Below are 25,328 nucleotides of genomic sequence, written 5' to 3' on the forward strand. Positions count from 1 at the left end.
ATTAAAGGCTGCATAATTTGTAAGTTAAAGAGTGAGAAAGGGGAGATTTATTAGCCGGTGATTAGAAGCTTGTGTCAGCACACTAGCTATGCTTGCAGTTTAGTTTATGTATCTCCAAACGAATGTTCAATGCTCTTTAAAAGTCCTTGTTAAAAGCGCAAACGTCCTGAGAGGCAGTCATTATACACATCCAGTTTTCCTCAGTTTAAAGTCAATATTATTAGTATTCTTTCCAGCACCTGTGTAACACCATCTTTTCAAGCTTTGCTCTGAATGCTACAAAAGTTGACTGGATAAAAGAATAGATTTCTTTTTTTGTTATACAAAAAAGCAGAGTGAGACTGCAGTTTTAGCCGCAAGATGTTCAAGGGCCTCTCTGAGGAGTGCTGTTGTCTCCCCTGTTTGTTCGGAGTTGTTCTGAGTTCTGAAGCGTAGAGGTTAACCTCTCTCGTCTCAGCCGATCGTGAAGCCGGGCTCCAGGAGAGGGTGGCCGCATATACCGGAGCTTCCGTTCCAGTGAAATATGACTTCAATGTTGAGAATAGGGTGATACATACATAAGAAACTGAAAAGTGTGACGACTGATCGAGTCCCACATTTTATTGCATGCATAGACTACAAAAGCTCAATAACAGATTCATGACAGGCTTTGGCTGTCCATTGTTGAAAACCTTTTTTTATGCTTGTGTGCAATAGATGCAGAATGATTTTTAAATTGAATCCTGGGATTTCCACCCAGGCCCATAGCTTGAAAATCTGGGCCCTTTACCTCTTTTTCAGGCATTTGTAAGGAAAAGATACAGCCTGATGGAATGGTCCATCTTGAATTGTGCTTTGATAAATTGCCCTGTGCAGCTTATGCATGGACGACCCGAGTTCAAATCTAATATTCAATTTTACGATATTGAATATTACTCAGTAGTTCTCTTATCGCAGTTCTCTTTTGTCCGTTTCTTTATCTCTAGATGTTTTTCCCATATCTGCTCTTTGATTAGTTAAATTTTTTCTGCTCTTTACTGTTAACTATGTCCTCTGTTCTCTTATATTTCATCTCATTTTGTACAGTATGTTTCTTAGCTAAGGTAACTATAACCATGATCCTGTACCATAAGCTTTATTAAGCTAAATAGTTATTTTATCATACGATTTCAAATTTTTTTTTTTACTCCAATACGTCTGACAAAATACATTGAGAAATAAAAAGAAATGTTATGTTACACATTCATTCATAAGTGGTTAGCGTTTCGTTCCTGAGTGTTTTTGAACAAATCGGATAAGTGATTGATTCAGTGACTCACTCATAAAGAAATGCTAAATATTAAAAAAAAAAATCTTTTGATTTTGTTGTTTTAAACATGCTGATCTTTATCTCGTAAATTTGACTATACACATACATGTTTGTTGTACATGATTCAATGGCAGTTTGAACAATAGAAACTATTATATGTTTTACCCTCTCCAGCTTCAGCACGTGTGTCAGTTTGCTCAATAGATACATGGAAATGGGCATGCATTGTGTATGACACTCAGGCCAGATGTTGAAACCCTGCAGATCAATGCTCTCTCCATTCCCTTTGATGTGTTGAAATAAGCAACAATTTGTTTTCAATGGTAGTAAAATGGCTGTAAAGACCATGTCTGGAGTGCACAGACATGGCAATGACCTTCAGATTTGTTTATTACACTTCTGCACTGATTGTGCTGGAAAAATGCCACTCACAGTCCATTTATGACAAAAACCATTCAAGCTCAAAAAAGTAAGAAGGATAACAATAAAACTGTAGAACATGTGTGGGAACATCCCAAAGTTTTTGCATTAATACTATTGTGAAATGAAAATCTTTATGACTTTGGGACTATAAGAACAAACGGATACGGAGATGTGGCAGCATTGTGCCGGCATCTGAAATCTCCCTTGTTACTCTTTTGTTTCATTATATTCCTTTGTGCCACCACAGTGAATGACTGGTGCTGATTATGCAAATGAGCCAGAGGAAAGAAGCATGGGTAATTATCACAGTTGTGGATAGGCTTTGGGGGGAAAAAAATCCCTCTGCCATAGAGACACTGTAAGAAAAAAAATACTCACGGGTTTGCAACAGTAACGGCTTTAGAGCTACTGGAAAGCTGTATGTGGTCTCCTTATGTACTGTATTGATGGATTTCCATCCATATCCTATCTATTCAATAAAAATCCATTCAATCATTTAAAGGGGCCATGGCATGAGAAATCAAATTTGCCTTGATCTTTTGACATATAAGAGGTAAACAAAGCATTATTGCGGGGTCTCTTCGAAAGACATTCTGGAATTTTTTTTGTGTCATAAAACTGAGAACCCATTGAAACTTGAACTGACTCACTTTCAGGGATGGGAAAGATGGCAGGTATCAACACATGCTAATCTATTTTACAAAGCAAGTTTAGTGTCTCTGGTGAAACCAGAGTCTCCTGGACCTGGTCCTACTGTGTCCAAACTACTGTAATGAAGGTCAATAAGAAGAGTAGCTAAAGCTAAACTGTAACCTCTTGAAATTGGCTTCTGCCCTCTGTATTTAGCCTTGACTCTTGTGCTGCAGTGCTTGTGCTGCACACCTAAGCGAACCTCGGCTGCCGGAAATTGAACAGTTTTTCTGCAGAGTAAAGTTTGATTTAAAAATATCCCCCATTGTTCGTGGAAAACAATAGCTACAGATTTGCGCCGAGTGACAAGAGACGACGGTGCAGGCCTTCCGAAAAGCACACGTGCGGGTCTCTGTGGAGAACATGCTCACATAAATCATGTCCTGAAAAGCAGCTCCCTCAGGAAAATAAAAGTGCATTTGTCGGGGCAGTCAGCAGAGTTCATAGCTCACGGGCAGGCGGCCAGAGTCTTGTGCTGCAGCTCTTGCGACTGATCGCATATCAAATGGGATTATGACATTGTGCGTTCCTCAGCCCTGCATTTTTAATTGAATTACATGCTCCTCTTAATGCAATAATCTCCCTAAGATCCACAGCATAATGTTCAAATCAATGATAATAAAATTAGGCTGTTTCTTTTTGCGAGTCTTGCGATCTCAGATGTTGGATTACGACAGAGACACCCATGCTTGCATAATGCCATGTGTGTGACACCCACGCTTCACACAGGCGCGGGTAAAACACATTCGAGAGATTGATCTGAATCATTGGCGACTCACAGGGCTGTTAAAACTGTGAAGCTCTGGTGTCTGTCCATGTGACACGGTGGTGACTGGTTTTCAGTGAGGGGTCTGCGCCGTAGGGAACCTTTTACATGCTGACAGCCAAATAAAAGGCTGGCCGAGGCTCTTTGCCCATTAACGTCATCCATGAAAGCAGATTGTGTTGCCACGCAATTATACCGCAGTGATTCTCAAACAGCGGGTTTAGTTATCATTATTCCATCAGCTCAGAGATGGAGCCCGACTGGATAGGCATATTTGCACAAGCCATAGTGTTGGGAATCGACTTTCTTTTGGCTGCACAGGCCATTTTTTTAATGTGTGAATTTTGCATTTATTCATAATTTTTCTATTGTTTTGTACACATTTTCACTTTTTATTGTGCAAAGAGGGGGAGGATGTGTGAGATAAAATTCACACTGAATAACAAATGTGTTTAAAAAGAATGTTGCAGAGGGTTATACAGCTGCTTTTCTCAGTGCAGTTTTTACGCAGTAGGGGAGACTAGGGCAAGGTTTCACAAGGGCTATGGCTTTCCTTTTCCATTTTTTCATCGTTTTGTACTACGTAATTGTTTTGCTATTTAAATTTAGCTGATCACTCATTGTTGCTACAACCTTCTCTTTATGGTATACATTTTTAGTATATAGTATACAAAAGTCAAAGTGTGTTGAGTGAACTGTTTTTTTTTAATGGACAATTTCAATGGGAAAAAAATAAAAGTTTATTTTTAGTTACAGATGCTATGTCCAACAAGCCATGCCCCTCTCATGCCAAATCATGTTCTCTTCTCACGCAGTGAAAAATACATCTGACACTGACAATACGAAATTTGGTCATTTTTAAAGAAATCAAACAATAAATACAGTTTTTTGTCTCTTTAATGTGTTGTGACAGATCGCTGTACCGCCTGAGTTAAAGCTGCTCGTGAACCGATCATCTATTTCTTCTAGTTAAATTATAGAATCAAATAAACATGAATGAACATCAGAAGGAATGTTGTTTCAACCACGGAAAGACGTCAGTACACTGTTTTTCAAGTTCAAGTCCACCGTCGTTAATCTACTAACTCTCCTGACTGCTTTGTCAGACAAAATGGCTGATTCGGGGGATGGCGGATTATGATTGGTCAGATCGCCTGTCAATCAAAGTCCCTGCGAAGGGTGAATTGACTTTCAATAATAAACGTATAGTGAAAAGTGTGCCCCAGTCTCCCTCATACAATAAATGCATAGATGTTGCCATTCAGTTTATATTTGCTACTAAATTTAATGACAGCACATATAAACTGTTATTTAACTTATTTTTATTCAAATGAAACCTATGCTATATTTTGAGAAGTGTTGGGAGTAAATTGAGGGAGTAAATTGTTTTCAGTTCTACGTTTATGACTGATTGGCATAATTTATGGTCCTACAGTAAATCATTTGTAAATAACCTACAGAATAATATAGAATCAATTTCCAATCATCAATGTAGACTCAAGTGAGCTGAATCACTGTCTGCCGCCTCCATAAGCAGATGTCCACGGTAATGGAAAAGTATCAGTGACTGGTTGGAGATGATCGTCACAGGCACCGACTTCATTACAGCCACCCATGCGTCGAGAAAACAGCAGTCATAAACGGAAACCCATAGAAAGCATCTAATTCTCACAGCTGATATTGACGTTAACATGACGTCAACTACTCTAGGTAGGCTAATAATAAATGATACTGAAAAATAATAATGATAATGAGGAGAAAAACTTGGGACTTGATTATTGTGCAAGTTAATAAAATAAAAAAATCTCAATTAAAAAATGTGCACCAATGCATTATTCACAGAATGACCAGGAATCTTTATAGGGTCTATTTTAATAACATGTTGTCTTTGAACATCCAGGGAAAAAGGGGGGGAAAAGAGTCTGCTCTCCAACTAAAGATAGTCACAAAACATGCGGCAAGTTGTGCCATTTAATTAAATCGGCTCTTAACAAGTTCCTTAACTTCCATTAAATATGTTTTTCAGTCTGGGGAGAACAATGTGTGAATCTGTGGGAAACAGTGACTGCGGAACGCACTCTTTTCATCCGGCCTGACTGTACAAATGGACCTCATTGTCTATGGAGAAATTCGATTTTCTGCCATGCGCCAGCTCTACATAAACTCCTCTCTGGGGTCTGATGCCACCATGCTCAGGCCTATCAACAGCACTCAGGGTGTGAGATTGAGTTCTGGCGCATATTAAACCATGGGGAGACCAGGGACGAGAATCAGAAATACAGCATAATCCCTCTAGAGATCCTCTTCTCGCTCACCACCCATCTGCCTTCATCTCATACCGACTCGATCCTCAGTCAGAAAAAAAAAAACTAAAAACTCATCCCGATGAGCGCTGCCTTTTGAGTGTGTAATTTCCTCCTTTATCTTCTGTACAGAGCCGGCCCCTAAAATGAAGTCATTATCATGGTTCCTAGTAAAGCTCAAACATGGTAGGAGAAGACGTCCTTTGTGGATCCCTAAAGAGGCTGGATAAAGGAGCTTCTCTATCAGCTCTTTAGAGCGAGATGGCTAAAACCGCACATGAGCTGAATCCACCTCCTTGCTGCGTTCCTGCTAAGCTGTTGCTAGGCATGCTGGAGAAAATGTGCCACCTGCACATGCTCATTGTGCTGTTATCAAAGAGTTGGTAAAATATTATTTTTAGGGTTCCCCCACCTCCAAAATCCCAGTTTATCCACTGAGTATAAGACAGAGCATACTGCCATTAAAACCGTATCCCACAATGCACTGTGTCTGACCTGACCCTTCGTTTCCTGTGTGACAGATGAACCAGGAAGTAAAATCAGCCAAAATCTGCAAAAAGTCAACATTTTTTTTTGACTGATTAATTGATCAGAATGCCCAAATATTTCATACATATTTAATTTCATTTAATTTTATTTAATTTATATTTCTAAATAGTATGCGTATCATGCCGTATTTAATGATACAAGCTGTGTTAGAAATCGGCCCCAACCCTCATTCACTATTATAAATAATATAGTCTGCTTGAAGAAGTGAATGAGTGCACTTATGCATTATGGGATTGAAGGAGTGCACTTGATAACGTCCACTTTGGTTTCGGACGCCTCTAAAAATGTCTGTCCCCTCAAATACTACTCTATTAAAGGGTATAGGGTGTGATATCGGACATAGCCCAACTTTTCAATCAGTTTTGCCACATTACCTCACCACACTTAGAGTGGAATTCAGTTATAATTGGAAAAAATATTATTTTATACTATTTTTTTTTAATCCAATTTTGTGGAAGTCTGATCAAATGATTTGAGTCAAGAAAGACGTTTAAAATAACAGATAATGTAAAGTCAAGTTAAGTTTATTGTGGGATACAGTGTGCTCGAGTATAATGAATATATCAGCAAAATGTGCATAATGTGCACAGTATACTATAGAGATTTTAAAAAAAAAATAAAAAAAATAAAAAAAATTAAATACAGAAAACAAATCTTTCCACTTCTGCATTTAAATTTTGTATGTGCCAGACCACTCAAATATATATAAATCATTGCTATCTGTGTCCAGCATTATCTCACCATGGCAGAGCTGTCTTGTATCAGCATGGTAGAAAGATAAGTGATAAATATGTTCACATAGCTTGTTTCCTTCCTATGGAGAAGAAACACATTATGGTTACATAGTTCAGCAACAGCAGAGTAAGATGCTCTTCAGAGAGACAGCATGAAGTACTGCCTCATTTACCACGACCCAAGAAAGTCACATGATATGTTTCAGCTGTGATAGAGAACAAGAGTGTGCGTTGTTGAAGAGATGCACATGTGCCGTCATCTGTGTGGATGGGACAGCGTGAGTTTATTTTTTAATAAGCCGATGATGATGCAGTGGAATCCCGTGAGGCTTTACCTCCTTTTACAGATAAATAAGACTTTTTCCTGGCAAGTTTGGCATGGGTGAGTCAGAACAGACAGCCGTGAGGTTGGAGATGGAGATTGAGTGTTGCATTGGAAGGAGAAAAGAAAAGAGGGCTAGCCCAGCATGCAGTGACATACAGAGCGTAGAGCATTAAGTATCATGCTGATGAGACGCCGTTGGGTTGCTTGTGGATTTGAGGTCGACAGCAGCCAGCAGGGCCTTCGCACTTACCCGCGTTCTCTTGGTGATGTGCATAGCTGGGGATGTGTGATTGCCATGCTTGGGCAAAATTCTGAATTTAACAATTTAATTCATGAGCTGGAATTTGAATTTGTAGTTCCAGTAATTGCAGTTCTGCGTCCTCGGGTCATTTTGACCTGAAATGTTTTTTATGTGTGTTTATTGGAGTGGTCCAAGACCTTAGGACTTTTGTCGCACTTGAACCATGAATAAAAAAATGGACTGGATTTGAGGAGTTTGTGTGGTTGTAATAAAAATGGTAACAAATCCTTCCCTTGCGGGTCAATTCGACCCCTTAGGAATTAATGGAATGCAAGGAATGCTTCAGTAAACGTAAAAAATAAATAAATAAAAATCTAAATTAAAACAAAAAAATTTACCAAATTTTATAATGTTTACATGTGTGTCTGAATGCATACTGAAGAGAGAAACTCAAGAACTGACTTGAGGACCCAGCGGAAGAGCTCATTTGCTTCATATAAAGTAGAGGCCATCTAGAGGCAAGAGTCATGAAAGATCATGTTATATTATTATTTTTTCTACAAGAGGTCGGCAGAGACACCCAGATTGACCCAATGTGAGATCATTTGAGGTGGTTAAGCATGTATTGGAGAGTTATTTTGAATTAAGTTGGAATAATGTGAAGAATGTGCTTAAATTATATTATTTATTGATAAATTACCTCCAAAAATTGAGATTCTGATAAAGAATGAAATATGATAAAAATGCACTTACATTGATCTAAAATTTAAAAAGCCTTCGCCAAAGGACATGATTACCAAGAGAAGTAATCATTTCGCATTAAAGGGCAATTACTCAAGCTATTCTCATTTTGAGAGTGTGGCACAAGACATCACCTCTGATGTGTACCGCAGCTGCGCCACTAATATGGCGTGCAAATTTTCAAATGAACTCGAGTACAGTGGGCATCTGGCCCAGATTCACGCTGGGATACTTATCCTGACAGGAATGGGGAAAGAAAATCATTGTTTTCAGATGTGATGATAATTCAATCTGTTTCTCTTTTCCTTCGTTCCCAATCGCAGGCATCCGCGAATCGAGCTGTTGTCCAATCTGTGCCACACAAAGTCTTTGTCATCCCAGAGGCACAGTACGGCCCACAAAAACATGTTTTCTTCAAAATGTCATTGCTTTTTAACAGCTAAATAACATGTTAGTGCTACTCCTACTAATGGATATTTTCACAAAATGTGTTGCATTCCAATAGCTAATGGTTTTGTTTTGTTTATGGCTTTACATCACAGGTATCTTTTATAGATACAGCACTGTATAGAGAAAGAATATACCCCGGATACACACAGGAAGTATAGCTGTATGTTAGTACTGAACATGAATTAAATTTCTGGATTGCTCACATCCCGAATACACTGACTATTAACAGTCAATGAAAACGTACGTATGCATAAACAGAACAACCAGTTCCACTAATAGAAATCCACTCGGGAGAGTTTACACTTTCATTTCTGCAATATTGCTTTCTTCTGTGTTGTTTGTGTGCATTGTTTTACTGAAGCCTGAAATATTCAGTTCATTTGTCTCGCTGGCCCTCTAAATGAAGATTAATGTCACGCTGGGCATCTAATGAGCACCATAACGCAGTCCCCATACCGCTGCAGCGACGAAACGTTAAAAAGCACAATTATTGGCTTCGATTTCAGCAATTAAGTCCTGGACTTAACATTTAAACTGATAAATTAGTAATTATAAAGGGATGGAGCTTGCCATAATCAACATTAATATATGTGTTTGTGAGAACACAGACTATGTGAAAGATTGAAGATGTCAAGCTTGAGTTTTGCCTTGTTTTACATTGCTTCCTTAGGATATTAACATTTTATGAAGATTAACCATTGCACTTTAAAGTAAACGTCACTTTTCATTCCTTGACTTAAACAGGCACTTACATTTATACATTTGATCCAAAATGTAAAATTCTTACATAATGTCTTGGGGACATTTAGGGCTCAGTCTCACAAAGCACAGATTCTCAAAATGCACTTCTAAATATAAAGTGAAGTTTCCAAGTTTGAAATGAAGGGAACATCTGAAGTACGTGTTTTGCATTGGTCTGGGTTTTGTGCCAAATTGCAGATCTGGTAGCAAGTGCCAATGGTTGGCAAACAGTTTGATTTTGGGTGACTTTGTTGCTAAATATTATTCTTGGAGATGGGTTACACTATATGTACATTTTCATCTTCCCATCATATGTGTCTGAAACTATTCAATGAGGTAAAAAAAAAATTCAAAGACTGCAATTAGATTTGTTTTCAGGGTAACACTTTCAAGACATAGTTAACTGTTCAGTGTTGGGGGTTGCACATTACAAGTAACGTAATCATATTATTTTTAAAGTAATGAGTAAAGTAACACATTACTTTTAAATTTGCAACAAAATATCTAAGTTACTTTTTCAAATAATTTACAAGTTACTTTGTTTTACCATTTATTGACCTTCACTATACAGGCATGAATTTGCATTTCCTTCAGCCTGAGGCTTGTTCATTTCACTTTTGGTGTGAAAGGGCTTTTACATTTCACCCCAAAAAAGTATTAAAAAACAAACAAACAAGCAAGCCCAGCCCTGGAAAGAAAAAGTAACGCAATGCATTACTTTCCATAAAAAGTAAACGAGTAACGCAATTAGTTACTTTTTAGGGAGTAACGCAATACTGTAACGCATTACTTTTAAAAGTAACTTTCCCCAACACCATAACTGTTAATGCATAATTTGTAATGCCGTAATGTTAATCAAAAATATTTGTGTTCCTTCATGTCGATTCAGAATATCTTAATATGTTAATATACATATTGAAATGTTCAAACAATTTGTGTTAACAAGTTGTATTTTGTCACAAAATTAAGTGAACAAAGAAGTGATTTAAAAATAAATAAATATATATAGCCTATACATTATACACTACATTACTTTGGGTTGGTATTTTTTCAGAATGACAACTTAAATCCCCAAAGTCTTTGTGACCACAATGCAAATTCTTTGGTAAAAGTCTGAATTAAATGCAAGATGAAATGTACTTCAGTGAGCCGCAGTGCATTTGAAGGCTGTCACTTAGATTTGTTGTTGCTGGAATAATAATAGTTCCCCTGTGATTTCCAGCAAATACGGCTATTTGGATGACCCGTCAGCAAACTCTGTCTCCACCTTTTCATCCAGCAACAATCGCAGGAGTCCCAGGTGCTGACAGCTAGAAGAATTTTCCCATCTTGTTAAGCTACAGATAATGTGATTTGGACTGGAGTAATTAAATGCACACAATCGTAATATAAATCGAACATGTTTCCAAAGTAATCACTGGTTTTGTGGTTTTAATGATCTTAAAGGTGAGCTTAAGAGGACATTGTCATATGTAATGGGTATCTGTGTAGGCTACAGGGAGGAATGTGCAAGTGTGTCATTGGCGTCTGCTCTGGTACCGTGTCTTTGATGCCAACTGTAATATTAATGTGCATCTGTGTGGCTGCTGCAACATCATTATTAACTGTCTCGTCACATTTGGAGTTTGTTTATTATCCCCTTAATGCTGATGTGCCCAGATAAAGATGCTGTGCTTGTGCTAGACCATTAGCCGTACAGTAATAAACTCTCTCAAGCTCTTAGGTCAGAGTGTTCATGCTAGTTGAGGGAAGTGAAATTAAACATTTAAGAAAGGCTGTCAGTGCTAATGGGAATATGTTCCTGTGTGTGTGTTTCTGTGTGTTTCAGAGAAAGGGCTTGTGGGAGCAGAGTTTTTTTATTTACTACTCGTGCTCTGACAGGTTAAGTGATTAAATCCATGCCTCATGCTGAGGGACAGCATATCCCTACAGAGAATCTTTTAGACAACTTAGACCTACATTTCTTCGGGCTGAGGACAGCTCACTTACTGGGTCCCCGTGGTGGAACACATCAATGGCAATCAGCAAACCTGTCTGCGGTTTAAACCTTGACAATAAGCACTTGTCCTGATCCAAACAATCCCCACTGCTCACCAGGAACAGCTGGACTTAAAGATATAGTAAGAGTATTAAGGTCCCTTTGCTGGCATTTACGGGGATCTTTTATGCACCGTGAAGGAGAAGACTGCCATGCCCGTAGCTTAAAGGGACTGCTGGTATGTTTGCTCTATAGTTGCTGAGGAAGGATTTGTGTGCTTAAAGTCCCCCTGTTATGCGATTTTAAAAGCTCCTAATTTTGTTTTGGAGGTCTGCTACAACTGGTTTACACTTACATTTTTTCATAATATAGATTGCAGCATCACCTCTTTTCCCACAATGTCTGAAACAGTTAGATAAATGATCTGGTCTTTCTAAACCTCTCCTTTCTGAGAACCTACTCTGATTGGTCAGATGGCCCCATCTGTTGTCATTGGTCTACAGTGAACATGATTTCAGCAAGTACAACATGTTCCTGGATCAACATCTTTGTTGATCCTGGAACAACATTCCAATCAACCAGGGATAGGGATATGGAGTACATTTTTAGACTGGAATGTTGTACCAGGATCAACAAATGGATTGATCCAGGAACATGTCTTACTTGGCAAAATCACAGTGACCATGGTCTATGGCTTACAGCGCGTGTCAGAATGGCAATTACCATATTTGAATTTCAGCTCCGGAGGCTTCCTCAGCGCTTGATACACAATTATACGAACGGTAAAGATGGTGTCGGTTTTACTGTATCAATTTGAGCCCGAGTCCTCATCCTTTGGAAGTGCATGCAAAGAAAACAGCATATTATCGACATATCGGCAACACAAACCAAACTATGCAAATTTGTGAAAAAGTGCGTGGTCACAATAATTGCATTCTGTTGCATTGCATCCAGCCAATCAGATTCAAACTTCCTATTTTAGTCATATTCATAATCGCAGGCCGTGGACGGCACACTGTCCAGCGTAACTATGGGAAATGTGGTACTGGCACTCACTGTATAGCCAAGAGATACAAATAATCCCAAAATATCTGATGAGTTCTCATTAGAATTATATATTTTGCGGTTGCTCTGATGTTGTTTGTGCCATGTAAGGTCTAGGCATAGTTCTCCCCCGTGAATTTGTAAACTGTTTACTTGTCAATGGCATAAAAGTATCAGAACAACTCAAAAACACCTTTGAACTTTAATCGGCCTCCTTGGGGACATGGAACACATTTTATGCAGTCTGCATTTTAAAAAGCTTCAATCTAATGAGGAAGGAATTAATTCAGCTGGGATTTTTAATTCTGCCAGGCCACGATTAATCCTATCAGTAAACAAAGCAGAGGTCATCTTGTTTTGGAGAACTACAATTAGACCCTAATCAGCACTAATCAGACAAGCTGCTCGCCAGAATCTCGGCACGTTGTTTTTGCCTTCCAGAGAACGCTCGCTCTTCTCTTCCTCTCCTTTGCTGTTGTGTATTCCCTGCCCTCAGCACTGAGTGTGGCCTCTGCTCTGTGATTTCATGTTCAAGGAGTTAGAAGGAGAAAGAGGGCTAATTACTAACACTGCAGGGTATAGGCGCTCATTAAATAAATAAAGATTAAAGGAGAAGGTGTTCACAGTCCAGAGAGGCTTTAGTCCCAGCTTCATTAGTGGCAAACTTTCCCACACCGGCAGAATAAATAGTCACGCATTCCCTAGACTTCCATTGGACAGTTTATTTAAAGGCCTGTGTCCTCATTTGAAAATTTTCACACACTGCAAACATCTGGTAATGTACTTTATCACATTGGAGTAATGTGCTATCTGCTATGCAAGACCGCACCAAATTAGGTTTTTAAAGAATGAACAATGTATTTAACACAATAGGTTGTCCCTATTATGCTTTTTCAAATATTACCTTTCATGCAGTGTGTATATAGCTGTTTGCGAAGGTAAAAAGTCTGAAAAGATGTAATGATCAAAGTGCAGGACAAATAAAGTTATTGTCTCCAAAATAAAAAGAATTGATTCTGGACTGCTGAAACGAGTCATCAGCAACTCCAGTCTCACTTCCTGTTACATACCTATGTAACAATGTAACACATTTGCATAATGCCCGCCAGTGGTCTTAATTGACCCTTCGCAGGGAGTTTGATTGACAGGTGATCTGACTAATCATACTTCGCCATCCGCCATTTTGTCCGACAAAGCAGTCAGGAGAGTTAGTAGATTAACGTTGGAGGATATGAACTTGAAAAGCGGAGTGTACTGACGCCTTTTCGCGGTTAAAACAACATTCCTTCTTATGTTCATTCATGTTTATTTGATGCTATAAATGAACTAGAAGGAAGAGATGATCGGTTCACGAGCAGCTTTAACTGATGCTCTACAGCGATCTGGCAGACACATGAAAGACCCACAAAACGGTATTTATTGTTTACATTTCTTTACAAAAATGACCAAATTTGAAAGGTGAGATTTTGTTTAATATCAAAAGTAACCGAAAAGTAACCTGGTCTGTCAGCGTGTTGTCAGAGTCCTCTCTGCTCTGCAATGTATTTTTCACTGCGCAAGAACATGGTGTGGCGTGAGAGCGGCGTAGCTTGTCGGACATAGCAACAATAGCTAAAGGGGGTGGGTCTTTGTGAACGGTCAATTGGCTGCCATGAACAACATCTACTTTGATCCTCCCTCAAACACTGTATTTGTTGCTGAGGCCTAAAGTGTTTGGTTTGTGATGTCAACATGTCAAGAAGACACTGTAAATCCACTTTGATGCACTTCCAAAGGATGATGACTCACTCTGGAATTGATATGGAAAAATAGAAAGGCATTATTCATCCCACTGCGTTTCAAGCTCTGAGGAGGCCTCTGAAACTGAAATCCAGATATGGTAATGTGTGTTTTGTTTCTGATACACGCTGTAAGCGGTAGACCAATCACAACAGACTTGGCCATTAAACCAATCAGAGTAGGGTAAGCTCCTTAGAGGAGGGGTTTTGAGCAAATTAATCTGTGAACTAACCATTTTCAGAATCTTTGAGAAATGAGGTGATGTGCAATGTATATTATCAGAAATGAAAGTGTTTTTTGACCTTTGATGCATGTAAAGCTATTGTAGGAGACCCCTTAAACTAAATTAGGAACCTTTGAAATAGCATAATAGAGGCACTTTAATATTCAATATTGCTCAATATAACAATACTTGCATGTATGTTAACTTCAAATGCCTGTAAAGAAACTGACTTGCTAAACCAATTTAACAACTACTAATGAGAAATGCATTAACTAGCCCATTCTCGCATACAGAATGAAAAATAGTGACAGTTTTTGAGCATAATCTCAAATAAGATAAGAAGTAAGTCTACTTCAGCAGAACTGTCTGGCAGAGTGTGAATTCGTTTGTCACAGCTGTTTACCATGGACCTGAGACCGGGGCAATTGTAACATGTTTTACATTTTTCATCATCTCATAAATCATCTTACACACACTACTACAAAATCTTCTGCCCTCTTTTGGTAGAAACTGAATAATGATATCATTTATTTCAAAAATTGATTTTTAAATAAATAAATGTTAGTATTTTTGTTAATGATTTTTAATTTTAATGTATTTTTGTTTAATTTGTTAAATCATTTATAATTACTTTTGTACAATGTTTTATAATTTAAAAAAAAGTATGTTTTAAAAATTATTATGTTTAAAAATATTAATATTATTATGTACATTTAGAAGACTCTGAGCATGTGGTGAATAATTGTAATCACTCTTGTTTGTTACAATTGGCATCAGATTATGTTGTTTTGTTCCTGTCATGTCTGGTATATGAGTTGTCGTTAGTTTCCATGGCTACAGATTAGTTCATCTTCATCCAGCTGTTCCTGTTTAGTTAACTTTTATACTCCCCGTTCTGTTCAGTGCTTTGGCGGTATTGTTTCGTGTATTTATATTCCTTCTTCCTCAACAATGTGTTATAATCGGCCTACAAAACAAGTCTGTATGAATCTCTGAAAACTCTGAACTTGTTTGGTTAATCAATAATCCAGATGTACTTTATTCATGGTTTGATGTGTTCATTATTCATTTGAACTTTACATCAACTCACAACAAAACAACAAAATTGCAGGGTCATTGCAAGGAGCACTCAAAGTTATTTCCTCCAATAAATGCACCAATGTGGATTCATTAATTTAACCAAACAACGTACGGTTCGTTCAGCATGCAAACAGAGAGCATCAATGTTTGTGTACCATCAACGATGTTGGCAACTCTTCCTTTCATTGCTCTGCAGTTAAACCTGGCACGCTTTCTGTAAGCATCTCCGCATAAAGGCTGATTTGCGCTTGAGGGGTTTTGCCAGTTTTTGGCAGGCCATTGTGTAAAACATTTAGAGGGCAGTCACTTTCGAAGGGGTAATCTTGATAGGACAAGTTCTCATTTGTTTGTTTTTTAGTTTTTTAGTGGAGCAAGCAAAAGTTTCGTATTATTGTCTTTGTCTTAAGTTCCATCTTCTTCTCACTTTAATTTTGTTCTTTTGGTCAGAAAGACTTTAAAGACTGAACAGGTTAAGACTATTTCCCCCCTCACGGCTAACTATGGATCCAATTATCATCTACTTTATCTATTTGAGGAACTGCTGCAGTGGATTTTGAATTCAGTCCTTGGGGAGACTATACACTGCTCAGGTTTGTTCATCCTCCCGTAATTGAGACATGATTTAATATAGCACAAGGAGGTCTATAATACGTGGAGAAAGCTATCTGTTAGCATTCCCATTCATCTCTATGGCAGATTCTTGACTTGCACAGGATTCCACAAAAGTACATACTTTGAAACGTGCAGTACTATATTTTTGCTCATGGATGCTCAGTCTTGCTGCCAGGATGTTTTGAGCCATGTGACTTTCAGACAGTTTAGTTATGACATTGATCAGCAGTGATACTCAACTGGACCATGTCTTTTAGTGACTCTTGAGGAAGCGTGGCACTTGCAAGAAGGTTATTCTCAAAGAATTGATTTATTTTGGTAACCCCAACACACAGTGCATTCAAGGTGGACATTTAGTATATGTTTTCACTGAAAATCAAAGTCATATTTTTGGTCTTGCTACTAGTATGCTCTACAAGTTAAGCTAATAGAACATGGTATGTTGTGACTACACTGCCCTACAAATGAAATTCTGAACAAAGCAAACATTGAAACTTTTGGCATTGAAACTGAGTGGCTTTTTCACTCTCCGTTTTGAAATTTGCAACTTTTTTTGTTCTGTGAAGTTATTGCATTTTTCTTTTGCATGGTAGTTTCTTGATTGAACAATATGTTTCTCAATGTAACTGCATTCCAATCGAGACATTCATCTAGACTGAGATTACTTAAATAACTGAAAACTAACTAGACCTTCTACAATGACCTAGATACAAAAAAAATCTTCTCATACATTCTTTATCATATTTACCATTTTTTTTAACAAGTCTCACTTTAAGGCGCCACTGTGTTACAGTTACATTAATTATTCACTACCTTTACAATATTAATGTATTTGGCATTTTCTTGCTTTTAAGATTCTGGGTAAATGATTCTGGGATGGTTTGAATATTTATTTCATATGCAGTCCAAATGTAATCTGTGTAATGGAAATCTTTCAATCTTTTGAACAGGTGTGTGAGCACACACTGGTTTTGTACAAACACTCATCCATCATACTTTTTATTAATATTAATATTCATAGATGTGATTGTGTATTTGAAAATCTGTTATAACCTTGACCTTGGTGCACAGATGAGATTATTCCTTGGAAAATGCATCAGGAAAAGGGATTTAAACTTTGCATGCAACTAAGCATCTGCGTTTTCCTCTCCATGTTGTAAAAGCCGATTTGGAATCACAAATATTTAATATCTAATGCGCAGATTAAATCAAACTTATGCCACATGTGACTCGGTGGAAAACACCGAGCCATGATTCAGCCTGACAGAATTACAAGAAAGCCAATGTGAATAGAATGGTAACTTATAAAATCCTTTTTTATCGTTATTCACTGCGGCCCTTCAATTTATCATCATTCGGAGCAAAGCACATGAGTGATTCCCTGGTGCAAATGGCCTTCCTTCCATGAGGTGTAAAAATAGATTGAAATGGAAATCGTCTGGATGACATGGATCAATTTTGAAATCTGCTGTTCTGATGGTGGCAGAGAGGAAGGAGGAAGGTGAGGAGGAAGAAGGGTCACGCGAGGTGCTTTTTATCTGAGGAAAAGCATAAAACAAAAAAGAAAGAGAAAGGATTTGTTCGCTGCAGTGTGACATAGGAGATTTGTGTGGATTGACAGTTTATTTTAGAGGCCATTGACTTTACATACAGCTGGAAAATGAAATATAGAGCTTTTAGTGAAGACCCTGGAGGGCCGTTGCTCAGAATCACCTTATCTCAGCCTGTATAATGTCAGACAGGAGACTCGGGTATTTTTCTCAAAGCGTGGTGATTAACTTTACTGTTGTGACGGGGTGGATGGATGAGTTTACATACTGTAGTTTGAATGCAAACGGGGACATTTTTAGGTGAACTATCCCTTTAAGGCCCCAACATACTCACTGCAAATGTTATTTTTGTTCTTCACTTAGGGGTAAAAACAAGTTTGAACTATAGCCTATACTGTTAGCCAACTTCCTGACATCCGTAGATGAATATGCAAATGTGTGCAGCATGCTTTCTTCTCAATAACAAAATAAACATATAACAAAACACTTTCCAGGAAAGTTTGCTTTGGTGATTGCTTTTGAACTTTCCAAGCAAACTTAGTTTTGTCCTGATTTTGTTCGAAATGACATAACACCAGTTCGTTCTTAGATTTCGTCCAAAGTATATTGGGGCCTTTAAGTTAGTCTGAGCAAAGTGGAAAACGTCTGCCCCCGATTTCACAGACAAGACTGATGGCTAGTCCCAGAATGAAATGCATGTTTGAGCTGTTTTAACTGAAAGCAACTTGCACTGACATATCTAAAAAATAATCTAAGCCTGGTCTTTGAAACCAAGCCCTGGTAGTCTTACAAAATTCAGATCTTTAGTTTAGTTTTTAGTATCTCATCCTAAGACAAACTTGACTTTTAAACCTCACTTTATATTCCGTATAAATCAACAGTTGTCTACATTTTTATACTAGGCTTGACTTCGAAATGTAGAATTTTGTTCTTTCTCTTCTAAATGGTCAAAAGAGGTGTCCTCTCCTCGCAGGGGTTGCGCAATACCAATGTCTGAATTATTGATTTAAATCAGCAATTTTCTACACTTTGACAATAGGTTTGTCCTTGGAATTTGGCATTTGCTCATTGCATTGAATTCATTCTCTTCTTTGTGGTCTAAAGAGTTGTCCTCTACTCGCAAGGGTTGAGTAATGCAAGCGCAGTGTCAGACTGGAGAAATGTAGACTCTTATGTCATAATGCAAACGGGTCGGCGCTACATAAAAATAGATTTCCAGTTTGTCTGATTACCTGCAGCCCTCAGAATGTTCATGTTCCCCATTAGCTCTGGTGGAATCAATTGTTTCTCACACGGCCAGCGGTGCTTAAGTAACACAGAGCTAATCAGGACTGCGCTCTTCCTCTGAGTCAGCAGAGCCACCGCCATCAAGTTTTTCTCTGTTGATATAAACCTCTGCTGAATCCAGCTTCAACTTTCATTAGTCGCTGTCATTATTTCCTCTCCTCTGACAGATGGCATTGTGGGATATCGGTTTTTATGGCAGGTCATCTTTCATATCCCATTTCCTTCGCCATTTGAAGAGAAGTTCACAGTCAGATTAATTTTGTGTTTGAATATTGATTTTCTTTTCTTCCTTCCTCTTCCGAAGAAAGCCTTTTAATGTCCTTTCTCTTGGCAGTAATTTTGACACTCTGCTGGTTGTCTGCTTGATTAAAAGTGTTCTTGAAGTGGAAAAAAAAAAGAAGTAGGACATTACATACAATAATTTCAGATCCAAGATAGCTGTGTAACATTGGGAAATAAATCTATTCTGGAGAGAAAAGTGTTACCTGGCTACTATGCCACAAACAGACTTACAACTGCTGCATTCAATTTAATACGATTGCATTTTCATGAGCTTGTGTTCCTTTGAAATGCTAGTCCTCCAGCCAGGCATCTTATAAGTCCCGTGTCTTTGTCCGTGTGTAAGAGTCCTGATGGCTGGAGGATCAAAGGTATTGTCTCATATTGCCAGTCAGGGTGACCAGAGACACATACCAATGATACATGATCCAATGATACATATACCTATGATATATGAATGATATCTCTGGAAACAACACACATGCTCATAATGGAGGGACGTCTAAGGGTGCTTCTTTAAAAGTCAAATTTCACTCTCTAAGGTTCAGTATTTGCTTTAATGGAAATCCTTGTGGTCTGTATAGATATAGTACAAATATAGAGATTTGTACTAACGTCTTGAAAATATATATTCACTATAATTATAGGCTACCATTTTATGGATGGATGGATGGATGGATGGATGGATGGATGGATGGATGGATGGATGGATTGATTGATCTATAAGCAGCTGTCTATAATAGGAAAGTTTTTTTTTCTCAAAAACTACTTTTCCTTTTTATGTTGTTGTTGTTTTTTTCCACCACTCTAAATTAACTCAGAAATTATTCATAATAGCACCAGATCTTCAGCATTGCCAGTTTGTTGTGCGGCACTGTTTTCAAAAAACGTCAGCCGAATCAGTAATGAAGGAGAAAATAAATAAACCGGCTGGTTAGAACAATATAGCCCTGGTCCCACTGGACTGTTCTCAGTACCTTTTCAAGGCTGAATGAGTCCAGAAGACTCTCTGTGGACAGTAGGGGAATAAGAGATTTGGACATTCTCAGGGATCGGCCTAACGGTGCGTGAAAGCAGGGGGTCTCAGCGGCTCTGTATCCCAGCCAAAGGAGCGATGTTGATCCGAAAGCCACTGGAAATGGGTGAGGAAGTTGCCAGACCGTCTGCCAAGAGCCACAGCCTGGGATCAGGGCCTTCACATCGCTGAGTGGAACAGCAGGCCATTTGCTGGCAAAACAACCCCTTTTCAAAGCCTGTCGTGGATACATGGGGGTACATTGGACGACGGCATCTGCCAAATAAGGTCATGGTAGGGACGTCCTCTTTTTTCCAGACACAGGGCCAGGCAGGACGGTATACGAGAGTTATTTTCTAATGCCTGAAACTCCTGAGCTGTGCGAACAGCGAGCGGACGGCTTGACAGGAATGTCAGGAACGAGAGCCGAGGGAAAGGATGTCATGCCTGGGCTGTCGGGGAGATTAAGCAGCCGACGAGGCGAGTTTTGGGTGTTTACTGTGACAGAAGGGAATCTGAGAAAAGAACAGCCTGAAGGAAGCTCTTCTGAGACCCTTTTTGCGCCCGCAGATACACGAGACACAGCAACCCAGGTGTTAGTCCGCACTGCTGGCCCAGGATAAACCTATTAAAGGGTTCAGTGTAATTGATGCCGGTGACTAAATCTATTTACCAAGGTTGTCTAATGACTGAGTAAAACAGTTTAATTTTAGACTACTATGTAAATTTAAATATGTGTTGTAGCGGTTACGGTTCTAGGCTTGTAACCAGAAGGTTTGCTCTGGTTCTGTGGTGATAAATATGACAGGGCCATAACCAACATTGAAACAATATTCATATTCATAAAAGTGGTTTATCAAGATGTTTAGTGGCCAGTTTGTACACATTCAGCAGATGGTTTTATCCAAATTACTTACAGCGCATTTGCAGTAAGTTACGCATTTACATTAATTTTCAAAATTTTGAGTTTAGTGTGATATTTTTTTTTAAATGTTTTTGAAAGCAAGTATCTTACACCCACCAAGGCTTCATTTATTCAATCAAAAAATACAGTAAAAACAGTAATATTGTGAAATATTAGTACAGTTTAAAATAACTGTTTTCTATTTTAATATATTTTTAAATATAATTTATTTCTGTGACGGCACAGTGAATTTCCAGCATCATTTCTGCAGTCTTCACTGTCACATGATCCTTCAGAAATCATTCTAGTATGATGCTTAAAATACTGACATCAAGCTTTTGAATCTCATTTCATTCTTCCCCTCACCAGTTTGTCTTTTTTTATTTAATTGTTCATATCTAGCTGGCCATTACCACAGATTTACAAAATAACAAGCACTTTACAAAAAAAATCAGTAAGTAATGTTTCATCTACACACCACTGTGCAAACTGTGTCAGAATCATTCTGTATGCCGCAGGATCCGTCTTCCCCATTGTAACTCTGTCCATCACATGCCAATCATTGAGATTGTGTTCCCATTCACCCTATTTTAAAACCACTTTATAATCACATAGTGAATAATCTGTCATCTTGGCAAATATAGGAGTAATATTTATTATTCAAATGCTTTATAGAGTGTAAATATATTCAGTTAGTGTTGTGTTCAAAGGTTTATTTTTCATGCCTGGGAATAAAACACTAGGTTTGTTTGGCTCATTCATTTCTGAGTGCGTCTTTACATTAGTATTGCTCAAAGATCCTGCGTCTGCGCCAAGGTCAGTCTTTGACTATGATTCTAGTCTTTCTGCGTCTGAGGCGCTGGGGATTCAGCAAAGGCTAATTGTTGACTGAGTGGGCAGTTTATGAAGCATTTTCATGACAGAATGTCAATAAGGATGTGGGCAATGTGCATGTTGATGTTGTTGTGTGTGTGTTTTTTAATTGGCTCCTCCAGTGAAGTGTTTTTGGAGAGACTGCCAAACCTGAAATAATTAATCAGATGAAAAAAAACATAATCGAAATAATATAACAGAAACAAATGAGTCCCTGCCTCCACTCAATCACAGCAGCTCTGACTACCTGATGCACTCGGTCACCTGTAGTAAACACTACACAAGGCCAACTGGAAATATTGGTGTAATTCAACCAGATATGTTTGAACCAGAAACTGATTAAGAAGATAGCAGAAGAGCGAATTGTCTAAAAGTCGATGTGTCTGAATTTTAATGCGTTTTATGTAGCCAATAGCTTATTGTAGTTGATTTAGTATGTCTGAGGTTTTTTTGTATATTTTTTTATGCATTTGTTAACCATTTAAAAATGTGGTTGTTGTATAATTGCCGTAGCATTGCTCATCTCCACCTCACACCGCAGTTTCTCAACAGGCTTTGTTGAGCGTGCCACTGCACAAGATAGGGAAAATCAAAGTGCGAGGAGGAAGATGGCTGATCACAAGACATACATTTTCAACAGCTAATCAGTGTGTGAAGCCCCCTGGGACAGCACTGAACTGAAATTAATCATGTGTCAGCTTTGGACAGCTTTAGTTTGCTTTCTTTTTGGAGATATTGCAATGGGGAAGCACACACATTTTTTTATTTCTTCCATGCACTAATTTTTCCTGTGGAACTAAACTGTAAGCAGGGTTATCATATTTAAATGAACTGAAAACTGAAAATAAAATGATTTAAAAAAAAAATACTTGAAAAAAATTAACGTTAGGCTAACTGATATAAAATATAATATGAAAAAAATGTATATTGTTTTATTTTGGCTAGTAGCCAAGGCACCATTTCTCTTAATTTATTTTAACTTACTACTGTACTCAAATAACTATAACTAACAAAAAAAAAGCTATATAGACATTTTTTTAAAAATATTTATTAAAACTACTGGAAATATATCAATAAAAACTGATTCAAAGTATTAAATGTACACTATGATACTCAAAATTAACCTAATTTAAAATACATAATCAATCCTTCTTCTATGTTTTTGTCTTACCCTGATTCACTGTGTTTATATGTTAAACCTGTCGTGACCGTTTGCGCAGGAAATTGCATAAATACGTCAATCGCCTGTGTCTCTCGTCATATCCGTAAATAGAGAAAAGTTTCTCCGGCTACTTTGACGTGTGTCTGGTGTGAGAGTGGTTAGTTGTCACAGCGAGCGAGAAAAGTTGACATGGAGCTGCTAAACCTCGAACCGTGTTTTGAAACATTGTTATTCATAAAAATAAATCATGAGAACATGAACTTCATCACTGCATTTGCAGGAATTGTACAATCTTTTTTCTTATTAACTGAAGTAGCCTAACGCAATATTTTTACTCTAATAGCTTCTTTCCCCACACATATGAACTGTGATCATGCAATAACGTTAACTTTACATCGCGATGCTGAGCTACAGTGAAATGATAGAAAAGACATTATCTGTGATAGCAATTCGCCTCATTCGCGCAAACGAGTAGAATGAGGCTCGCGTCTACCGCGCTAAACACCGCGCCGCGGGACCTCTAGATGCGCATAAACGCGTCTTTACATTGAAATCACTTGCGCCAGACGCTCAAGAGAGAGTGAGTAATCATCACCACGGATCCGTGATAAGTTTTGTGATCCCTCTCGCCACTATGTAGTAGGATGATCACTTTGAGGGGAGGATAAATTTATCCCCACTAGGGATAAAAATAATTAAGCAGAGGCAGGTATACATTGACCAGAAAGGGGGAAATCCCACGCATTTTACGTTCTATTTTTGACTTTTTGGCGACGATGTTTTCTTCTCCTGTGGCGCGGCATATGTATGGTCCATAATAACAATGCAATCCAGACTTTTAAACTTGCCGGTGCAGTTTCAATGCTTCTCATTGCTCTGCACCTGCGTTTCTGCTGGTTTCGGCTGGCTCTGGACGAAAACGCGTTGTGGAAACGCGTTGGCTTAGTACTTTTTGTCCCTCTCCGCTATTATAGTTTTGCAAGATGGCGGAACTACATGGAAGCCTCCGTGGACCTACCCGTCCCATGTATGTAAAGATAATAAATTCTTCATTTATAAGGATAAGTCAGATAATTGGCCGAGGTATTTGTACACCATTGAGGACATATTTATGAATAAAAATATTGATTTTAGATAATAAAATACCTAAAAAGATACTTAGTGTCCCTTTAAGGGTCATTTCATTATGGTTGTTGTAGCGCTTTGCTGGGATTTATTTTCAAGGAAGTATAGTGTGTATTAATGGGTACAGCTTCAGTAACATCTTCAGCTTGAGATCCTTTCCATCTAAACTGGTTATCTCTTTAGCTGAGTAGTGAACATTTTATGAGCAGTAGGATAACCATTCATCTGCAGTCATGCAGAGCCGAAGCACAACCAAAACAATGTTCTTCCACAAAATACTCCTTTTTTTTTTTTACCGCTACAGGGTTTACTAAGTGTATAAAAACTAATAGTATTTCAACGATACTAAAATAACACAGACTGTAAGCCAAAACTTTATTGTCCTTCATCCGTGCTAGTGTGATGTGCACAACTATTGAACCTGGGAAAGTAGATTCTCTTTGTGTGTAATGAAAAATGAAAACGAGTCCGACCTAGTGGTGCGTCGATCCTGTTCTGTCACCTCGCCGAATTGAAAGCCATTCAGCTATATTACGTGCCATAATTCAATACCCTACTAATGCAATGTTTCTTCTCTTTATAAATCTGCTGGTACATTTTCCCACCTGAATATAAAGGCAAGTCAATGTGCAGCCGCTGCTATGGGTGTGTATTTGATTGGGATTTGTGGCGTGGAGCTCACTGCCAAGTAATAACATTACTGTTTTTGCTGCTGCATTAATCTGACAGTGTGTGGTTTCCATCATGCTAATCGGAGAAAATTACTTCCTTTCCATCTTCTGTTACTTAAAGTTTTTTCCTACTCCATATGTTTTATTCATCGCGTACAGTCAATTACATATCATGTTTGTGTTCGCCTTGTTTTCTATGCGAACTGAACTAAACGACTTGAAAAGTGTCTAACTTTGTTGCAAGAGATACCACAGTTAAATGTTATTGCATTGTTTTAATCTAGCCTAACTAACTTAATTAAGTCTAGTACACTCAGGAGGGCTTTTAGAAAATGATGTGGGCTCCGGATATCAGTATCACACTGTTCTGGGAAGCACAGAATCATCCCAATCAGTTGCAAAGATGCTTTTCCATTAGAACGGTTTACCCCAGACGCTCACCTCTGAGTCACAGGGAAGACTCTTGTGTCTATGGTAACTGCTGGTGAACAGGAA

The 25,328-nt window shown here is 38.2% G+C and overlaps 1 long non-coding RNA gene across 1 annotated transcript in view; it reads left to right on the forward strand.

Annotated features, from left to right (window-relative positions):
• The window catches only part of LOC307004404, a 31,698-nt gene that overhangs the window by 3,881 nt on the left and 2,489 nt on the right, over positions 1-25,328 (forward strand). The window lies entirely within an intron of this gene.

The sequence above is a fragment of the Phoxinus phoxinus genome (assembly GCF_949152265.1).
Source record: "Phoxinus phoxinus genome assembly, chromosome: 9".
Taxonomy (NCBI): Eukaryota; Metazoa; Chordata; class Actinopteri; order Cypriniformes; family Leuciscidae; genus Phoxinus; species Phoxinus phoxinus.